Source organism: Schistocerca americana, chromosome 1, assembly GCF_021461395.2.
Source record: "Schistocerca americana isolate TAMUIC-IGC-003095 chromosome 1, iqSchAmer2.1, whole genome shotgun sequence".
NCBI lineage: Eukaryota > Metazoa > Arthropoda > Insecta > Orthoptera > Acrididae > Schistocerca > Schistocerca americana.
This window is the reverse complement of record NC_060119.1, coordinates 817,667,779-817,690,802: the sequence shown is the minus strand read 5'-3', so window position 1 is coordinate 817,690,802 and position 23,024 is coordinate 817,667,779. Positions and strand designations below refer to the sequence as shown.

The 23,024-nt window shown below is 37.7% G+C and overlaps 1 protein-coding gene across 2 annotated transcripts in view; it reads right to left on the bottom strand.

Moving 5' to 3' along the window:
- The window catches only part of LOC124612975 (ribonuclease H1-like), a 152,247-nt gene that overhangs the window by 17,640 nt on the left and 111,583 nt on the right, over nucleotides 1-23,024 (bottom strand). Inside the window, exon 7 of one of the 2 annotated variants that reach the window (XR_006979588.1) lies at nucleotides 1,335-1,505. The gene's annotated coding sequence lies outside the window, so the exon portion shown is untranslated. Of the gene's footprint in view, nucleotides 1-879; nucleotides 1,506-23,024 lie in introns of those variants that run through there. The other variant, XM_047141507.1, reaches the window with a different exon arrangement.

Below are 23,024 nucleotides of genomic sequence, written 5' to 3'. Positions count from 1 at the left end.
ACAAATAATAAATAACAAATAATTATTTGTATTAACAGAAACAAATAATCTTTTTATCCATGAACAACTTATTCACCAATATTTTCTTTATTTTCTATCTGTATTTGAATAATCATCTAGATAGGTGATTACTTTGCCTATCTCTGTTCACAACCAACACAAATATTTCAAATGATCACCATTAGTATGTAAATAAACATTCTAATTCTTCTGCTTGAATTTCATGAAGCCTATTGATAAGGAAATTTACAATCTTACTAACTTGAGAGACTGGAAGCACTAGTTTATCATCAGTCCTCCAATAGAAGTAACTAAACCAATAAATAAAACAAAATTTACCTTCAACTTTTCACTAAAAAGGAAAAAAGAAAAAAAATAATTAAAGGACACTATGTAAGTCTACATGCAAGATGAAGCCTAAATTATTTTTCATTATGAGTTGCACACTCACATAGATTCAGTAACAAGTCTGCAACGTTCCACTGCAAATAACAAATAAATTCTCAAATAGAATCAATGTGTCACTTTGCTCCCACTAACAAGCTACAAGTCATACTACTTTTCTAAATTGATGTATTGTAGAAACTTACAAGATAAAGTGTCCATGGCTAGATGTCAGAGTAACTGCATTCATGATTTTAAATATCTTCTCTACATTTTTTTCTTCGGGTAACGAGTCACGTATCTCCTGTGTGTGCGTGTTTGCGCGCGGGTGTGTCTGTGTGTGTGTGTGTGTGTGTGTGTGTGTGTGTGATGATGTCCCTCTGATATCTTGTGTTTGTTAATATTTCTTCTCTTTCTTCAAACTAAATATTGTGCCCATTTGTTATTACAAAATTTAAATATGCTACATATGCCATTGCTAATTTTTGCACCAAATTCAAAAACATTTGTCATTTATTTTCCATGAATAAATACAACAAAAGGTAATAAAGTGCCTTGAGTTTTTCAATCTTACAATGCAAAGTAACTGGCCAAAAACCGATGAAAAGTAATTCTCAATACAAATGTTGTGTTTTAAATTCTAAATACAATACAGTCAGTAATTGTAAAACACAGTATCTGACAATGAATAAAATGCTTGTTTAAGTACAATGTGTGTACATACAATCAGTTCCATTACTGATAAATATTAAAATTTATGCCTTTTTCCCTTCACTCGCATGTCAGACTCATTCTTCCTCTTACTCACTAACATGACTCTTCAGCATGTCACATTCTGGGCAACAACAACAACAAATGTGAGCCATAGAAAAACAGAAAATGATATAACAGCATATAAAATAAAAATATAAAAATATGTTTATGGCAAAAGACTTATTATTATTCTCTACCTGTAACTCATCAGTCACATGCTAAAAACCAAAGCACACAGTTCTATGATGATTTCTCATTAACGGCAAATAATTTCATGTTTCCATTTCAAACTGTTATCCATTTTTTCTTCTCACATTGTCATAAAGAAAATGGCTGTAATAAGCAGCTTCCAAAATGTAATTCTGTACCTGCAAAAAATGCATACAGTTAGGGTTTTTGATAGGTCTACAGTACTGTATAATGCAAACATTTTACTGGTGATAACAGTTGAGTATCTTAAAGTATTCCTTTGTATTATAACTGGTTAATTAAAGACACACAACAAAAATCAGAAATTTATGATTTCTAGATGTGATTAAATGTATTTCATCAAACAACAAAGTACTTTTAACAGCTATGTCAGACTCAAATTGAAGTAAACAGTAGTACACATTCAGCTGTAAATTTTGAATTCTCTATTAAGCTACAGGTTTTGATGTGACATTACACTGTCATCATGCCCCCGAATAAACATATAAACAACTAGATAATCAAGTAGAATAATAATGTTAACTGATGAATGAACAATAGTTTGGGGCAAGTAGATATTGCCAATGCATCATATAATGGGTACATAAGAATCAATTAAGATTATAGGGAGGTTAACAGAAAATCATTGCCAAAATTTATTTAGGCAAAGCTCTCACCAATGTGGATGTAATAATTCGTAATTTATAGTGAACTCCATATAAAATAATTAAAAGTAATAGGGAACAAGTATACAATGTACCTAAGTCATATAAAAGGTACAGAATAACAAGAATCATCACAAATCCGTTGGAAGTTAACAGACAGTTAATGCCAATCTCAAACAATGAATGCCATTTCATTTCTGTAATAATAAAATAATCTGCAACAGTCTGTCAGAGGTAATTGTAATGAATATTGACTGCATAAAAATACCTAAGAAATTTACTAATCAGCCAAAATATCATGACCATCACTTTACTATCGATATACACCTGTCCATGCAATATCAGCATTGTCTGGCAAGGAATGACTGCTAGTCAAACACACACACGGTGCACGCAGTACCAGTGAGCATGTTGTCTGTGTGTAGAATGGGGAAGGCACACTATCTATCCGAGTCTGACTGAGGACAGACTGTGATGGTCCAGAGGCTCAGCACTAGCATTTCGGAATTTGCAGGACATGTCAGTTGTTCTAGGAATATTCTGGTGAGTGTCTTCAACAAGTGGCAAAACCAAAATGAAATCACGTAAAGACACTGTGGGGTTAGGCAGCCACTCCTCTCTACAGATTTCAGATGTCGTATGCTGGGCAGATTGTTGAAACAGGACAGGCAGCAAGCTATGGCAGAACTAACATCAGACTTTAATGCTGGGCAGAGCACAAATGTGTGTGAGCATACAGTACATCGAACACTCCTAATGATGGGCTTCTGCCCATACATGCATGATAACACCATGACATTGGCAACTACGAATGAAATGGGCACGTGACCATGGGCACGTGACCATCAGCACTAGACATTGGCACAGTGCCAGGGAGTTGCACGGTTTGATTAATCCTGGTATCTTCTTCATCATGCCAATGGGAGGGCACGAATCAGTCGTCATCCAGGGGAACAGCTCTTTGGCATCTGTACTGCGAGACAGAGGTCGGCTGGCGGTGGTCCATTATTCTCCGGGGAACATTCATATCGGTATCCATGGGTCTAGTGGAGCTCATGCAAAGCACCATGATGGCTAAGGCATATCATACACTGGTTGCAGACCATGTACACCCCTTCACGACAATCATGTTTCCCTATACTTACTTACTGCTATGGCCACACAAACCACAGTCAGTCTTTGGCCTAACCAATCAGCATCCTCCAGCGACCTGGCTCCATGTATTCTTCTTCAGACAGCCCCAGCATACTCAAATCCTCTCTGACCTGATCAATCCATCAGAGTCGTGGTCTTCCCCATGGTCTTTTGCCTCCAATATCTTCCTCCACTACCTGCCTGATGATCTGGCCTTCTTGACACATTGTGTGACCATACCACTTAAATCTTCTTTCTTTGATCACTGCCAGGATGACCATTGACTTGTACAGCTCCTGCAATTCACAGTTCTTTCTTTTCCTCCATTCATCTCCATCCTTCACTGGCGCAAAAATCTGTCTGAGAATGTCATTCTCAAATGTCGGGAGTTTTCTTTCCATCTTTTGGGTGATGGTGCAGCTCTCTGCTCCATATAAGACTACATTTTGTATTATTGTCTTGTAGATCCTGGTCTTTAAAGATCTCGATAGTAGTCAGGACTTTAACAGTTTTCCCAGAGCAAACCTTGATCTGTTTCCTGCTTGTATTCATGCGGTAATTTTCTGGTCTATCTTGTTCCTTTCATTGAGCATAGCCCCAAGATATTTAAAGTCTTTTACCATTTCAAAGACTTTGTCCTCCACCTTCACGGATCTGTCATCATTTTCTCTCCTAACTATGAGGTATCTTGTCTTATCCATATTCAACTTCAGGCCTGCTCTCATTGCCTCGTCCATTAACGTTCTTGGCATTTGAACCAAGTCTTGTTCTTTCTCTGCTATTAAAACTACATCATCCACATAGGCCAGGGTGTTGATCCTTCTTCCCAGTTGTATTCCTGTCTCTAGGCTTGCTACCTCTCTCAGGGCTCTCTCCAATACCAGGTTAAACAGAAGAGGGGAGAGGCAGTCTCCATGTCGCACTCCAGTCCTCACCTTGAACTTCGTTGATATGTTTCCATTTACTTTCACCATGCATGTTGTCTCCTGGGTGCATATCTGTCAGTTTTATAAGTTTTCTCAGAACTTGAGCCCTTTTGGGTTCTTGCCATATAGCTTGTCTATTCACACTATAATATGCTCTTTGGAAGTCCACAAAAAGGCAGTGAACTGTTTGTTAGCACTTGCCATATTGTATGTAAATGGTCTACAGTTGACTTTCCTTTTCTGAAACCTGCTTGTTGGAATCCCAGCACTTTCTTGACATGTGGTGTTAGTCACTTCAGTAACAACATGCTCACGATCTTATAAGCTGTGCATAGTAGTGTGATTCCTCTATTGTTGCTACATCTCACTGGGTCTCCTTTCTTTAGTATAGGGCAGATTAAGTGGTATAGTTTCCCTATGGTAGTGGGATTTTTCAGTAAGATAATGCACCTTGTCACAAGGCCAGGAGTTTGATGGAGTGGTTTGAGGAACACAGTAGCGAGTTCCAGTTGATGTACTGTGCTGCCCCCCTCCCCTCCCCTCCCAACTCGCCAGACCTGAACCTTATCGAACACATCTGGGATGTGATTGAATGTTGTGTCTGAGCTCATTGTTCCCTCCCTGGAAATTACGGGAATTTGGTGCCTTTTGTGCGAGAATGTGGTGCCAACTCGCCTCAGCAACATAGCAAGGCTTCACTGCTTCCATACCACAACCCATCACTGCTGTTATCCATGCCAAAGGTGTACATACCAGCTATTTGGTAGGTGATCATAATGTTCTAGCTGATAAGTGTACATAAAAGCTAAATAAGTTAAATCACAAATAAAAGTATAACTAGGTAAAAAGTAAAGTGATTAAAGCAAGTGTAGGCAGGTAGTACCAAATCAAGTTAAAATTGCTTGTTCATCAAGTGACTAATCCATGTGTAGGGAATAACACCACTGCATAACATAAAATAGGAGGGAAGTCAAGTATATGCCATTCTGCATTCCAAACCCTTAGAACTTAATCCAATCGAAGGTCGCGTACCAGAATGCCGATCTAAAGATATGGCTTGCCTGTAGTTGATTTGAGCAGCCTATCAGAGTTCATTCTCTAGAATCCTAATGTGACCCAGAGTCCACACAAAGATCATCGAGATCCACATTGTTCAAAGGCGAAAAGGAAATCATGGGTAGTCAGGAGCAAGTGATGTGTGGGTAACACCAGTCAAGAGCTTGTAAACTGCTGAAAGATTTGCTTAAGGCAAAGGACTCACCAGTGTAGGAATGAATATGCTCAAGAGCATGAGAGACAGCCACCAATTCCACAGTGAAAACACTGTAGCCATCTGGCAAGGATTGGAGCTCATTACATCCTGCATGAATGTAAGCAAAGTCGGCATGACCGCAACCATTGACCTATTAATAAAGACAACCTCCAATGGAGAAGAATTGGCAGCAGAGGGCCTCAGGATTAACCATGTCTTCTGGACCTTGTAATATGTCAAGACAGAGTTGTGGATGGGAGATGTGCCATGGAGGTTTACGTGAGCAGGCCCGGAGAAGATGTGGTACAGGGGCTGGATGCAAATGGTGATCGAACCCCAGACCAGGTCCACATCCGTGAAAGGTGGATCTACACGTCTGGAAAGATGAGATGATTGTCTGGGTGCTCCTGGTAAAAGCAGATGCATAACGCATAAGCAATCAACTGTTGTTGGCACAGAACCCACAACAAAGGAACCCCTGCCTCGGCTAGGAGTCTGATCACGGGGCTAGTCAGAAAGCTACCAGTTGCTAGTCATAGGCAACAATGGTGTATCAGATCCAGTATCTGTAATGTTGAAGGCGATGCTGAGCTGCATGTGAGACTCCTGTAATATGGACAGGACTGGACCAATGCTGTGTAGAGTTGTATCAGAGCAGAGCAGGCTGCACCACAGTTGGTGTTGCTGAGGCATCCAAGAGCACTGAGGTGCAACCAACATGTATACTTTAGCTGACAAAGATGGGGAGGCCATGTCGAATGGACATCAAAGACCAGCCCCAAACAATTACAGGAAAACCTGTATGTGTGAATATGTCATAATTTGAACTTCAATAGATTTAACAAGCTATATGATCAGCAGCAGCTAAAAAGAACTTCAGAGATTGTGTTGTATTAACAATTAAAGGAAAACCTGCAACATAGTATGACTAAAACACATGAAATAATGCATACAGCAAGAGTCAAAAGTAATGTGAAAGTAAAAGAAAACTGACAAATATTGCCCTGTAGTAACATGGTAGAAATAAGCCACAAAAGTATGCAGTGCCTAAGTTTAGATTAAAGGAATATTGATTCCTTATTGAATGAAGGCAAGTAATACATAGAATAAAATACGGAAAAATACAAAATCAAATAAACAATAATTCTCTTAGAATGTAAGATGTAACAACATATCAACATTCCGCATGATACAGCTATCATGAAATGAAACAAAATGCTAGGAAGTGATGTTGCTGCTTAGGAGAAGAAGAACCAAAAGAATACATGATAACAGATGGGATTACATAATTTATTGACCTACAGTTATGCTGATATGATTATGCTTACAATGGATAGCTGCACCAAATCAGTCTTCAGACTGATGACCATAACAACGTAATTTTTTTGTGGACACTTTAACGAGAAAGTCTTACGGGGGAGTTTGTACAATGGTTGCAGAACATACAACTAGAAGTTAGGCCTGAACTACCATGTTTATGACACTGCCATCCTAAGCGACCAACCACGCGATAGCTGTTAGCAAATGTTTCGTGTGTTCCATTTTGCTCTGGGTTCTGCACTGCTTGTTGTTTCCTTTTTAGTGTCTGAAACAAGTGAAGAGACTAATTTTTACCCACTGTGGGGCTTGAATATGACTCTCACAACACCAGAGGGCATTGGTGATCCCTATAACAATTTGTCATTTCTGTTTTTGAAGCACAGAACAAAGACGTTGACTATCAGCCCTGCAAGAGGGGGGGGCCTTCGTTCCTTCACATCACTCTTCTCCCCTCAGGTGTTCTAAACTCTCAATTGTTTGCTCTTGCAACCAACAGCCACATTATAGTGTACGCACTATATTTCAGAATTTTTACAAGAAATTTTAAGATAAAATAATGAGAAGATCATAAAGACAATAATCTCATAGCTCAAAACGCTCTGAAAGCTAAACATACAGGCAAAACTATAAATAAAACTGAATTATTTATTTCTATTCCAATATATGAGAATGAAATTTAAAAAATAATAAGTATGCCAAAACAAAATTTATCACGCCAAAAAGCATCCCTGTGTTTACCTTACCTCATTTTGAAAAACTTCCAGTTTGTATCACAAGTTTTGCTTGAATTTTGAAGGCACTTTGCTTTGTCATATACAGGGTGGCCAGAAACAATCCGTACACCTTTTAAGGGTGTTGCAGTGTAGGCTGTGCTGAGAACTAATTGTTATGAAAAAAATTCGGCACGCTATGCCATTTATGATTTAATTAGCACTGAATTTAGCCAATCAGGCTATTGTGTGTGCAAATGCAAGCAACCTGCCAGCTACTGTGTTCCCAAATGTGTTCTTTGTTTTGTCAGCTGAAACTGTAAAAAAAATCATTGGAAACCACTGGACAGTAGTGAGGATCAAACCCGCAGCCAACAGGTCAGCAGTCTGGTGTGCTACCATCTACGCTATGAGAACAACTAACAATAATTATATCAGCTTGTGTTGTGGATGTGGGAAGCAGGAGTAGTGGTGGGGGAGGAAAGAATGAGCATATTTTATTGTTAACTTGCTTTAGTTCGTGCATTCAAGCAGTCGTTCTTATAGTGTAGGTGGTACACATGAGACTGCTCAGCCATTGTCTTGGTTTTGATTATTGCTGCTGCCTGATTTTTAAATCACTCTCTCGTTCAGTTTGAGTACACACACACACAAAATATGAAAACAGGCAACGCCATCTCAACAATGGCCTGATTTGCTAACTTCAATGCTACTTAAATAGGAAACAGTTATTTCTCAGCACTGCCTAAGCTGCAACATCCTTATAATGTTTCCATACTGTTTTTGACCACCCTGTACATCCACCTCCAATTTTAAGTTGTGTCTTAATTTGTGTAATAACACAGAAACTTCTCTTCTTATTTAGCTTCAACCTTAAAACAGCTTAAAAATGTTAACAATCTTCTGTGATAAATAATCAGAATATGGAATCATAGCTCTCTTAACACAGTGTGTAGTATTCTTATTTGGTTCATGTTCAGTTGGTTACATATTAATTTACTCATCACATTTTAAGGGTATCCATTTGCTTTGGCTAATTGTTTGATAATATTCAGATCCGTTATGCTAGTGTCTTTACTCTTTGAAATTTTGCTTGTTCTATCAACTAAAAAGCAAAGGGCAGATTGTTTTTGGCAGTTCAGTGACTGCAGTCCACTTATTATTTTCATGTTTGCTAGTATATTCAATTATATCATGCACATTATTAAATTAGTTAACTGTCACCATAATCTTTCATTTCTCCCTGTCTATCAACAGCAGAATATCATTTATGTAGCTCTTGTAGTCAAGATTTTACCAACCGAATGTTGCATATTGGCAAAAATTTTCTTTTATTGCTGACGAGCTACATCTTAAGAACAGGACATGGTTACAAGTGACATGACCACAATTTTTATTACTTTTATATGGTCGCATTCCGCCTTTTTTCCTTGACAGAATGATGACACTGTTGTGGGGATTTTGCACAGATGCATATTCATCAATGCTGTCCAAGCAATGCAGATTGTTGTTTCCAACGATGAAGACATATGCCTTTGAAACAGGCAAAATTTAGTGCTTTTGCAAAGTAAGTGGTTGAGACTACATTTTAGCTTTCAAATGTTTTCAAAGATGAAATCTCTTACCAAACAAAGTTTTGCACATTTTAAAGAACTTATCAGGCATATTAAAATAGCGTGAGTTCAGGCTTCAAACCCCTTCCATAGCATTTTGTTAGGAATGCTGTGTTAGCTTTCAGAGATGCTACTTTTACAATGTGGAGTTTTGGACAGCAGAGGAATATAACTGACACTACGAAGTTCCTTTTCTCTGTAGCAGTATGACAGTATAAGGCTACAAGAAGACTCTGATGTCTGCTGACTAGTACATGTAATAATCCATGGGAACATGGTTTTAATGTTACAAAGAACTACTAATGGACTGATCTGATAAATAGGCTGATCTGAAGAAAATGAATACCTATGGGATGTTTTAGATCACTAGGTTCATATGAAACTGTAAAACAGGGGTCTCCAAACATTTCAGTCAAAGGACTACACTATTTCTGCCACTCAGTCCCAAGGTCCAAGAACTAATTACATTCTGTCTTTGATGCCTGATACCCTGGTGGAACTTGTCAGTACAATTCAGAAGTTTTTGTGATGCTTACTGCTACTGCCACTCAAGTTAATACTGAGTGGCACTGCAGGAGTCATCAGGAAGTGAAATGCTTATTGTTTGATCTTGAACTGTGGTCTAATTTTATTTCATATACTTTGCTACAAATAAAAACCACTTGTAAAGGTCACTGTAATATGCTTTCATGAAACACTGTTACTTCAGTGCATAATTAAATCACAGCAAGTGGTCAGAATGTAGCGCAAGTGCATATGCAGTCAGCACCGCGGGATATCTTCCTAGTGCTTGCCATGTGGCTGTAATAACGGTGACCTCTTTGTTTCCTGCAGTCACCACTGGCAGGGCTAAAGGAAAGTGGGACAGACTATAATTCATCATTCTAACATACTGTAGTGTCGAACTATGAGCAAATTTTCGTTTCAGGACGAGACAGTTATTGAGACACCTACGGCACGGGGAGCGAGGGTATACTGCATTCTGCAATTTCTGTTGGCAGCTGCAGGGAAGTGGCCAGATCATTTTTTTGCTGCAGTGACAGCCAATGCATATGCTGCACTTTATGTATTAATATGACTACTTCCAACATTGCTAAATGTGTAGTAGTGATGTCTTACAGAGAGTACAGAAGTGCAGCAGTACAGCACCATTTTGGGGGTAGCAGAAACAAGTGCTATCTGAAAAGCAAAACATAGTGGGACCAGTGTGCCTACAGTTTCTTAGTGAAGATATAGTGAGTTTAACAGTGAGCATTTAATTAAATTAAAATTGCCTTACACCAGATAAATCTAGTGTAAATCTTTACTCAAACCCTTGCTCTTAATACTATTAATTGGCATCATTTTGATTTGCAGTTACATCGCTTTTTGTGAGGATTTGTGTAAATATGTAAGAGAAATGGAAGGTAGATAGTGAATGTAGAAACTTTAAAGAGCAATAAGGACATTAACATTTCACGATTGAGTGAAGTAATAAGACACTGTGTATAATTTGAAATGAAACCACATCAGTTCTCAAAGAATACAATATGAAATGTCATTATGAGTCTAACCATTCTCAGAGTTATTCCAAATTTACCTGGTGCCAACAGTTAGAAACAGATGCATCTTTGAAACGTTGTTTGAAATCTCAGCAAATGTTTTTTACATAACTAAATGCTTAAAGCAGAAACTCATGTTAGTTCCGGCGTGGCTCATTTAATAGCAAAACTGGAGAACCTCTTATTGATGGCAAATTAACAAAGGATTGCACGAGTGCAGCAGCTGAAGAAATGTTTCCAGAAACAGCCAGTTTATTTAAAAACACCAAACTGCCAACAAACACTGTGGCTCTAAGGCTAAGTGATATTGTTAAAAATATATTAACTCAACTTTCTGAAAAAACTACACTCAGATTGGTTCTCTTTGGCTCCAGCTGAGTTAACAGATGTTTCAGATACTGCACAGGTGTTGATTTTTATCTGATGGGTAAACAAAACTTGCAAAGTGTATAAAGAGCTTCTTGACATTCATAACATTCATGGCACAGCTACAAGAGAAAATTTTTTTTAAGGAGTAGGAAATGCTGTTCAGAAAAATATCTACAATGGAACAACTTAAGGTATATCACAAATGATGATGGCAAAAGCATGTGTGGAAAAAATAAAGGTCTTGCCACACTCTTGTCAAAGGCAGTAGAAAATGACTGTGGTCAAAAGCATTAATTTTACATGACCTCATTCCTCCACAGTCTTTGTCAGAAAATGCTTGGATATGTAAGAAGTTTTACAGCCAGTCATATCAGCTGTTAATTACATAACATTGTGTGCTTTTAATCATCATCAATTTCATGAATTTATTGAAGAAATTTAGGAAAATGACTTACCACATCATACAGCTTTGCTGTGGAAAAGCCCACACACGATTTTTTGAGCTCTGAACAACAACAGAATTTTGTTTGAATGAAAGGAATCATCCTCTGCCTAATTTTCAACACAATGAGTGGTTACGGGAATTATCATTTTATATGGATTTAAGTAAACATACAAACAACTTTAAAGATAAATATTTAAATTCATCATTGCTTGCATTTTATATGGGTCTTCCACATACAGCTTTATAATACAGTATTGTAATCTTTTGTTTATAGTACATTACATCCTGTTTTACTAGAAACTTGCTTAAAGATATTTGTTTAAACTTGTGCTTCAAAATCTGTCGAAAAAGAGACTTAGCATGATCATTAATTAAATTCATAACATGTGTAAATACTGCCTTACGGTCATCTTTAATGAATTCGTGTTAGTTAACCACAACAAATCAAATGGTAATTCATAAATATATATTGCAAGAGAAAGGGTTACCATGAACTGGGGAAGGAAACATCGTGCAATAATGTTGCATAAAATTTGCAACATCGTCACAGAAGCCCAAGCAATAGTACAGATGACAACAACTGATGTGCAAGGTACACTGTGATTGGGACAGCTGACTGAATACAGCATTATCGGAACTTCTGCTTTACAGAGTGATAGTTTACAGAAGAACACATGATTTAGTGTTCATTTATACTGTCCAAAGAGACCGACCCAGGACAGAAGGTTGTTTTTCAAATGAACCACTAAACAGGCTCTTTATGAGAAACATAATTTGTTAAGCATGTCAATTTCTTACATTTTCTTCTACTCATTGTGCAAATCACTCATTATGGCTGTTACTTGATAAGCTAGCAAGGTGCATACACGGACAGGAAAAAAAAAATTACCAGATTTTTTCCTGGATTTCCCAGTTAAAAATATACTTTTTCCCACGTGAAAATAAACTACAGCTCTGGTTACAGTACTTTTTTCTCAGTCAAATGACAGTATACTTTCCACTGGAGCTGTAAAACTTATCAGTCCTTTGAATGGTAAAGGTTTTATACACCGGTGTAGAACTTCCTGGCACTTCAGAAAACGAAGCAGAAAAAATTCATCATGTTACAGAAAGATCTTCAATGTGCAGCAACACTTAATTTTTTGCTGCCTTATCTTCTACCCCCCCCCCCCCCCTCTCTCTCTCTCTCTCATAGCCTTCTTTATCCAATCTAAGGCCATCTTTGGGGTCTTCCTCTTTTCTTCTTTCCAAAGGATGGTACAACAACATTTTCTTTGGCCATCAGTCATCTACTATTCACATGATATGTCCATACCATGTGAACTGCTGTTCTCCTGTTCTATCTGTGACACTTTCTTGGGTCTGGATCATTTCCCTAATCACTGTATTTCTTACATGCTCTTGCTGAGATACTCTGCATGATCGTTTGAGATAGTCGATTTCTAAAACTCTCAATCTGTTCCCCCCCCCCCCCCCCTCCTCCTCCTCCTCCTCCTCCCCAGTATGCTCCCAGCACTAATGTCCACAGGTCGTTATAGGCTCTACAATACTTCTATAGAGCATCATATATACTTTCCAACTATCTTAGAAGATCGTAACAGAGGATTTGGGTTCTGGATTGCTGTTTTCCCATGGGCTACTCCTTGCTTTATTTCCCAATTACTTTTTCCACCTTCAGATAACACGCTACCCTAATATTTAAATTTTTTACGTGCCCTGATGTGCTGGCCCTCTACTTGTAACCTCCGCGTGACACAGTACTCGTTAAAGCTTGTACTATGGTAGGTGAGTGGGGTTCACCTTATGAGAAAGGATTTTTGTATAGATATTGACCGCGTGTACCTGAATGGTGGCAAATCAGACTTACACCCACTCTGTAATAACAATGATCCGTCAAGCAAGTTAGAAATGCAATTACATGTCAGGATGGACCAAAAGCAACACTGAAGATGATACCAATTTGACAATAATATGGTCGCCAGCGTAATTAGGCACTAACTGAGTTTCTTCCCTGTACAAGTTGGTAGATATTCATGCAAAACAACAAGTAGTAACACTGCATAATATAGTAGAATTTTAGAACTAGAAAATCTATTGAACTGATAGTTTCACATTCTGTACTGATATGGAAGAACCATGAACACACAACACTATACTATAATGTATACTACAAAACTTTATACTGTCTAAAATCGGGCATAGGTTACCCTAGAAATATCACTTTCGTGCCACACACAAAATGTCAATTTTGATAAAGATAAAACACTAAAAAATTTTGACTTTTATATTGACTCTAACTTCTGCTGATCAAACCAATTTAGAACACTTCAGAATTCAAATGAATAAAAGGGAGGGGGGGGGGGGGGACCCTGAAACTGTTATGATCGCTGTATTAAAAAAATGATTACTGAATTTATTATGCATTCAAGATTTCCAGTATATAAGTTACTACTCTTTTCATCTTATTTACTGCTCATTTAAATACCTTTATATCTGTCTCGAAATAATTAAACTCATTACTATATCAATATTAAAGTTATCTTTCAACTTTGTTACACCTTCGTTATTCATTTACTGGTTCATTAACAAAACATTGCTTTAAACACCATTCTAACATAGCTAGTTCTGCAAATAGTTATTATTAACACAAATTTTAATTTTCATTTTGGGACACTCGGATTGCACAACATTTGGAAAGGACCCTGTCTAGGTTAGTTGTGAGGATAACTAAATGATGGGAAAGTTCTGGTAAAATTTAGGTTATTATTGCACAGTTCACTCTCTGATCCATACGAATACAGTACTAAAAGTTTCAACCTGCTTGTATCGATGCGGCGATTGGCGGGCGGCGAGATGACGAGGCACAGAGCACACATACAACCACAGCTATGGCTCTTGATTTATCAGCACTATAATTATTCTTAGCGTCGCAATACTTTTCCATTTAGTGCCTATGGAATTTTGCTGTGCTGCGTGGGCGTTGGAACAGCATACCCGAGGCTCAGTGAAGCTATGTCTTCCAGGAGAGCCTCCTCACTCCAGAAGGTGTTGCTCAAACCAATGCCAAACTCCAACTACTACTGCTGCTGAGCCCGTTGTGCCGTGCAGTGCCCGTGCGCATTTTCCCACGCTCGCCTGCCATCCACCTTTTACCGCTCCCTGACAGACCGGGTATTCACCCGAGGTTTTGCATTCTACATATCCTAACACATTGCCTACGTATGGACCAGACGCACAGTTACAATTTTAAACATCTTACAACAGTTCCAAAATTTGTTACATTTCAGTTCTATCACAATATTGCTTGACATTTGACACAAACATTAATATTCACATTGAAACTTGTTTACAGTTTTCTTAACACAATGGCATGAAACAAAAAAAAATGAAATCAGAACATCAATTACACAAATGTATTGAAAAACCAGAAGAAAAAATTATGTATAGTACAATAGTACAGCGTTGTTGTTGTTACATACTATTACATTTTCTAAATTTCTCAAATGCTTAGATATTCAGTATTTTGAAAATCTACTTCCAATCCCCACTTACACCCATATCATTCTAATAATTTTCTTAACATAAAGCAGATATCATCATCTTCACTGGCCACCACTACCTGCGCAAAACAGGGTGTACAAACATTGATCCTTTGTTATCAAAATGCCCATTCGTGCACATTTCGTACTTCAGAGGTCTCAGGCTTTCTGGGTGTATATTTTAAACAGTGGAGGAGATAAGCAGCATCCTTGTTTTAATCTGTGTGTAAATGTGATAGGCTGTGACAAAATTTTATTCTCCACTTTGATAACGCAATCTGCAATCTTTGCCATACCCCTTCTCAAGCCCTGTGAACACTAAATGGTTACTCAGTTTCCTTTCATCTCCTTGCCATTAGCTGCTTTAAAGTAAAAATCCACTCTGCTCTTCAGCCCCCAGTGACATCCACTCTATCCTCTCTTTTAGGACTCAACCATACAGTACTAGCAACTGAGTTTGTAACAAAATCTACAATAATTTTGACATATCTTCTTACTACCTTTCGTATAAACTGGACTTAGATGTGCCAAATTCTATTCATTGGACACTACTACTCCCTCCAACATATATGCATTAAAAAACTTGCTCAGACATTCCCATAACACATTTGGCCCTTGATCTCCTAATTCTATTGGTATGTTTCCTAATCCCAGAGATTTTCCATTTCTTCCACAGATCTTCCAACTTCTGCTGTAGTTATTGGATTTATATTTCCAACAGATAATTCAGTCTCAAAATCCAATTCTATGATCTTATACCCTGTTCTCTCTTCTATTAGTAGTGTACTGAAATTATTTTCCCATTCTCTAATGCCAGTAGCTGTTATGTTTTCCCATACCTCATTTTCCCTGTTAATAACTTCATTTTTAACCTTCTGTTGATTTCCACACTTTTTTTCACTATACTCCAGGTCTCTCATCCTCAGTCAATTGTTCTACATTTTCTTCTTCACGTTTATCTTTTTCCATATATTCTCCATCCTCCACTGTGGGCTTTGTTTTCTTTCTTTGTTTTGTTGACCCAGCACTTCACATGACGCCTCGTGAATGCATCTTCATATCTGTTGCTAGTGATTTTCAGCATTTCCACCTTAATCAAAACTTTATAGCTGGTCTCAGTTTATGAAGAACTTTCACATTTTGATCTCTGAGACTATTTACATTACATTCTACATCTACATCAATACCCTGCAAATCACACAACATTATTCCACTCTCGAACAGTGCACAGAAAAAACCAACACATGTATCTTTTCATGCAAGCTCTGATTTCCCTTACTTTATTATGATGATCATTTCTCCCTATGTAGGTCAGTGTCAACAAATTATTTTCGCATTCGGAGGAGAAATTTGGTGATTGATATTTTATGAGAAGATCCCGCAGCAACGAGAAACACCTTTGTTTTAATTATGTCCACTCCAAATCCTGTACCATGTCCATGACACTCTCTCCCCTATTTCTTGATTATCCAAAATGTGCTTCTCTCCTTTGAACACTCTCAATGTACTCCGTTAATCCTATCTGGCAAGGATCCCACACCGCACAGCAATATTCCAAAAGAGGATGGACAAGTGTAGTGTAGGCAGTCTCTTTACTAGATCTGTTGACTCTTCTAAGTGTTCTGCAAAGAAAACATTCTTTATTCACCTCCCCCACAACATTTTCTGAGCGTTCTTTCAAACTGAAGTTCTAATTCCTCAGTATTTAGTTGAGTTTACAGCCTTTAGATTTGATTGTAATGTAACCATAGTTTAAAAGGTTCCTTTTAGCACTCATGTGGATGAGCTCACACGTTTCAATATTTAGGGTCAATTGCAAATTTTCACACCATACAGATATCTTTTCTAAATTGTTTTGTAGTTTGTTCTGATCTTCTGAGGACTTTACTAGATGATAAATGACTGCATCATCTGCAAACAACCTAAGACAGCTGCTCAGATTGTCTCCTAAATCCTTTATAAAGACAAAGAACAGTAGAGGGCCTGTAACACTACCTTTGGGAACACCAGAAATCACTTCTGATTTTTAATTGATGACTTTCTGTCAGCTACTACAAACTGTGACCTCTCTAACAGGAAATCATGAATCCAGTTGCATAACTGAGATGATATTCCATAAGCACGCTATTTGATTACAAGCTGCTTGTGAAGTACAAAGTCAAAAGCCTTCTGGAAATCTAGAAATGCGGAATCAATTTGAAATCCCTTGTCAATAGCACTCAACATTCTGTGTGAGTAAAAAGGTGGTTGTATTTCACAGGAAAGAGGTTTTCTAAAACTGTGTTGACTGTGTGTGAACAGACTGTTCTCTTTGAGGTAATTCAAACACGATATATGTTGCAAAATCTGTTGCGTATCGACGTTAATGATATGGACCTGTCATTTAGTGGATTACTCTTATTGCCTTTCTTGAATATTAGTGTGACGTATGCAACTTTCCAGTCTTTGGAAACGGAGCGGCTGTCTATGATTGTGAAGTACTGAGCTATTGCATGAGCATACTCTGAAAGGAAGCTGACTGATATACAGTGTGGAGCAGAACTTGGCAAGAAATTGAATATAGACTCGATATTCTTCGTGCTAAAAATGATTCACATGTAGAGGTGTATTGATAATAAATAAATAAATAAATTCTTTGAGATGCTCTACAATGTGGTGCACTTTTCATTGTCATATCTACTGTGTGGATTGTGTGTGTGTGTGTGTGTGTGTGTGTGTGTGTGTGTGTGTGTGTGTCTCCGGGTGTTTGAAATCATGGGGGTTTGAGTGGGACACCCTGTATTAATGCTGATGATGATGTTAAGGTTCTCTCATATTTTGGTAGCTTGCACAAATTTCAGCTAGAATTCTTCTAAATTATGGTCACCTTCTGATGATTTCTTCATGTCATGGACTTGCCAACCAAGGCAACTGGTTGCTGTATATGGCTCTTCTCCAATGCAGTTCGTACGAAGACTGTAACAGTGTTCTAAATACGTCCAGTGGCTTGAAATTATATCTTAACATAATCTCACAAAACTGTTGTATCGTAAATCGTTGTGAACAATCTTACAATATACTGTAACAGCTGTAACAGACCTGGAATTTCTAAGTCATTATATCAACACATATCTAAATATATCTGTCACATTTAATGCCCAAAGTTTAACTTAGTAATGAATGCACAAATCCTTTTTCATTCTTCTTTTGTTTTTACAATTACTGATGGCACTTCTTCGAGATGTCCAAAACATCATATTCATATTTTGGAAATCCGAAAACGACTAGGTTCAACAACTTTTGTAGTCAGAATAATTGTCAATTTTGAGGATATAGAAAATAGTAAGCTAACATACTTTGCATACAGTCACTCTCTGATGTCATAAGGAATAATATTTTGGAATAACTCAACATTTGGGCAAAAAGTATTCACTACTCAAAGGAGAGTGGTAGGAATAATGTGTGGGGCTCATAGCCACACATCTTGTAGACATCTGTTTAAAAGGTTAGGAATTCTTACAACAGGCTAATAGTACATTTACTCAGTAATGAAATATTTTCTCTTCAACGTGGACCAGTTTAAAAACAACAGTGACATTTATGATTATAATACCAGAAGAAAGAAAGAAAGACTTACACTATCCTCTACTTAACTTATCTTTGACAGAGAAAGGTTTAAAATTTACTGCTGTGAAACTTTTCAATAAATTACCAGATGAAATAAAATGTCTGACAGACAGTACCAATAGTTTCAAAAATAAACTGAAACCATATCTCCTTGAAAACTCCTTCTATACCACAGAGGAATTCTTGAATAGGAATAAATAAATCTATAGGTATAATATATGCATTTTGTGTCATTTACAGGAATGGGGTAAATAAAAATTTTAAGCTTAAAAACCTTGATTCATGTGTTCACTTCTTATGCACTTGACACGTTCCACATTATAATGATTACCGTTAGATTGATCAATGGAACACGTAACTAACTAAAACCTCCAAGTAGTGATAGCACAGCAAAATAAAATGTCCAAACAGCAAGGAGGTCTGCTAGGGTGCTATCACGCCTTGTAGATATTCTGTATGCATCCCATTTCATTGATTTTACCTATACATTACAACAACCTCCAACAGTGGGCTGCTCTCACCTACTACTAAGCTAACTGTGCTTTTACATGCTCACCTTTTTTCTCACATCGAGGAATACATGGTCCATGTACCTCTGGATGAGATACACTTTGCAATTTAAATGACTGATTCTCGCAGATGAATAAATACATGTCCAACAGTTTTTATCTGCATAGTTCCCATCACCTTCCCTCATTCTCCCACTCATCATAAACACGACAACCCTACAGCCACCGGAAAATAATGTAAATTATGCTCCAAAGAGAGAGAGAGAGAGAGAGAGAGAGTGTGTGTGTGTGTGTGTGTGTGTGTGTGTGTGTGTGTGTGTGTGTGTGGGCGCGCGTGCGTCTGTCTTATGCAAGTTAGCCTGTGCCTAACCAGACATCTCGCAGCTGTTTCCCAGGAATACAGGATATACTCACCACTAAATTGGTCAGAAAAAGGAAGGATTTCATCAATAGAAACTATTGCATATGGACAGAGGAAAGATAGAGCTGGTATTCCTAATGGAAACGTACGAAAGGAAAAGATTGAGAATGAATGTGTTTATGTGAAAGGAAGAAGGAAAACAGATTCCAAAAGCTGTTTCCCATGTCATCCACCACCCCGAAAGTACTTGAGTGAAACGTCAGAGGATGAAAAGACTTACATGCATTACATAATGGCTTGTTTCAGCTTCACCATACAGCTCCACTAAAAGTGACCCTAAACACACCCTTACTGTAAGCCAGAGTAGGTTAGTATCTACTCATGTCGGTCATCAACTATAAGTCATCATATCAGCTTCATTCATCTATATGTCACCATTCATTCATCACCTCACCTTTGAGCATTTGTAAACTAATAGTCACAAATATTGCTACAATGTAATATTGTATCAGCCATCTCTCAAATAATATCCTACTCAACCTCCCCTATAAAATTTATCTGCAAACCCAACTAATTATCAACAAAGGAAAGGAAAAAGTAGAAAATTTCTCACATAAAGATATAAATTACGAGGGAGGATCAGAAAGTAATGCACAATAAGTTCTTCTCCCCTGGCATTGCAGCTGGACTGTTGAAATTTCACAATAATATAGTTTGAAGTTTGCACTATAAAGGGTATTTTGTTTTTATGTGCAGCTGCAACTAAAGAAGCCTGAACTACAAAACAAGTGTGACACACATATCACTGTCATCGATTTCTAAAGGGCAGCAACGTGTAGTTCAATATTTGCGGGCCAAAGGACTTAAACCACATGAAATTCACAGAGACTTGCATAGCATTTATGGGGATGACTGTATGGCCTGTACCATTGTCTCCAGGTGGTGTTCATTCTTAAAAGAGAGTCATGTAAGCATTAGAGATTCGCCACACCCCAAACAACCAGCAACAGCTGCAACCTCACAGAATGTCGGAGCCACTGAGGCAGCAATTTTGAACAACCAGAGTGTGCAACTGCAACCTTATTGCCGCAGTTCAACATTTCCTATGGTATGGTGAACCATGTTGTTCAATGATACATTGAAATTTTGTAAAGTTAGTGCTCACTAGATGCTTAAGAATGTGACAGACCATCACAGGAGACAGCAAATGATGACTAGCTTGGCTCACATAATGCGTTACACTGCAGAAGGGTATGACTTTCTGAAAGGAATTGTCACTGGTGATGAGCCGCAGCCGTACCACTACAGGCCTGAAACTAAGCAGGCCTCTATGGTATGGAAACATACTGGTTCCCCAACATGAGAAAAAAATCAAAGTGACTCAATCTGTTAGAATATTGCTTGTTACAGCGTTCTGGACTATGGATGGTGTGTTACTGGTGGACTTAGCAGAATACGGGACTGCTGTGGATGCTGCAGTCTTGACTAAAATGTTGGTTAAGTTGTGTTGTGTCCTTCATGACAAACACCACAACTACTTCATCACAATGCTTGCCCCCATGCTGCTGCTCCTGTTTGCGAGAAAATCACCAAATTTGGGTAGGAGGTGCTCCAGCATCCACCACAAACTCCAGACCTTGCACCATCAGTCTTTCATCTGTTTGGACTCAGAAGAAATTCCTGGCTGGCTATCACTTTGTGACAGATGTGAATGTGAAATCAGCAGTCCGCAGATGGCTATACTCCAAGTACATGAATTTCTACGAACAGGGCATATTGACAATGGTACCATGATGGGAGAAATGTGACGACAACATTAGTAACTATGTAGTAAAATAGGTAAAAGATATAAGTTCATTTGTCATCTTTTTTGTTTTGTTACCGATTAAACCTTTTGGTAATAAAATTATCATGCGTTACTTTCCGACCTTCCCTTGTACTATTTATTATATATCAACAAGCCTTTTACTGTGTCTTCAATATTTATTTTTTTATTATAGGGATTTTTTTTCCCTCCTCACAAAATCAGGTAATTGTTGGACCAATATTTCTACTAACAGTATCCCTTCTATTGGGTTATCTAAATATTTCTATCTTGCAATATGCTACTCAATATAATTTTTATAACCACCTTTCAAATTAATTACAATGTCTTGGATCCAATAGTTCTAATACCAGTTTTTCTTATGTACTATGTGACCAGCATTTCTTACTAAGCTTTTCTTCAAACTTTTCAATCATTTAAAATCTTCTGAATGAGCGGTCCCCCATTCAGCTATTTTCCCCACTAGAAAATGTAGCTTAAAAACTTTCCTTTTAGGATCTTCCCAGTTCTTGCATAAAGATCTTGACAACACACTGAGAAAATAAACAGGATGAACTTCATCCTCAGGTTTGACTTTTGGAAACTGTTTGGAGAAATTCATACCTTCCCCAACTCCATATCTTTTACTACTGCAGTAGTCAGGCTATTGTTCTCTGTAACAGATCTTTTACTGATTTCATTTTCTGTCTTTTTGAATTCTTCCCACAATTTTCTGAACTGAGTGTATCTTTCTTCCCTCTTGACAGAAGAATTTAGTGCAGCACTAGCAGATTCTAGTTTTTCAATTACTTTTTGTTCAAGAAAATGTTGGGGACATTCCTCCAAACTGGTCAAAATGTGTTATTGTTTACATTTATATATCTTTACCCCGTTCTAATGCCTCTACCCAACCTCACACTTCTGAAATTTGGTTTTTCATCTGTTCAAATTCCTCATCAGATATCAATGCTATATGTTTTACTTGTCTGTATACTTCTTTAAATTGTTCCTTTAACTAAAATCTAATTAAGTCACAATGCTCTTCAGTGCTTTATGTAAATCCTTAGGTATTTAGTTAGTGTGGCCTCTGTACTGACAAACTCACCTTCTAGTAATTTGATAGTTCTTGTTTGTAGCATCAAAATTACTTGACAGGCATCAACTTGATTCTTCAATTCTTCACAGAGTGTTAATTCTGCCACTTAAATCAGTTTCAGTGGTATGCAATTATGTTTCTACCTTATTATTTACATTGGTTTGAACAGCATTTAAATTCGTTTCAACAGAGCTGACCTTCTTATTTAAATCAGTACAATTACATTTCCGAGTGCTAACTTAAACTACTCTGGCATCATATCCATGCTCCTACTGAGCATGGGCCTACAAATTGAAATACACTAGCTTCAACGATTGAACCACCAACCAACAAAAAAAAAATTAAAAAAGAACCTCACACACTAACAAAATTTTATGTTTCATGGCTCACTGCACTACTAGAGGGTAGCTCTCATAGCAATGAATTGCCGGTGAGAAGGTGGTCAGGCCAGTGAAAAAGATGCCATTGTCCGGTGGGATGTGGGCTGCAACTGACACTGGGATTTATTGCACCACTGTAACTGACGACTGATGTGATGACTCATAGCACTGAAACTAACAGCTGCTTACCACTGCCACCGGTATCGTTTATCCAGCTCATCTTCCGCTTCGTGATGGGTTAATTCATTCAGTAAAAGTTCCCCAGAAACCTATAAAACTTCTTACTTCACTTTTGATTTCATTGCTGACCATTATTTACTTAGTTGTCAGGGTACTTGTTGTCTTCTGTTGGTCCATTTTAACACCCTGTATTTCAATGTTATTTTACTGGAATTTTCTCCGTATTTGCTGCAAAATCACTTACACCA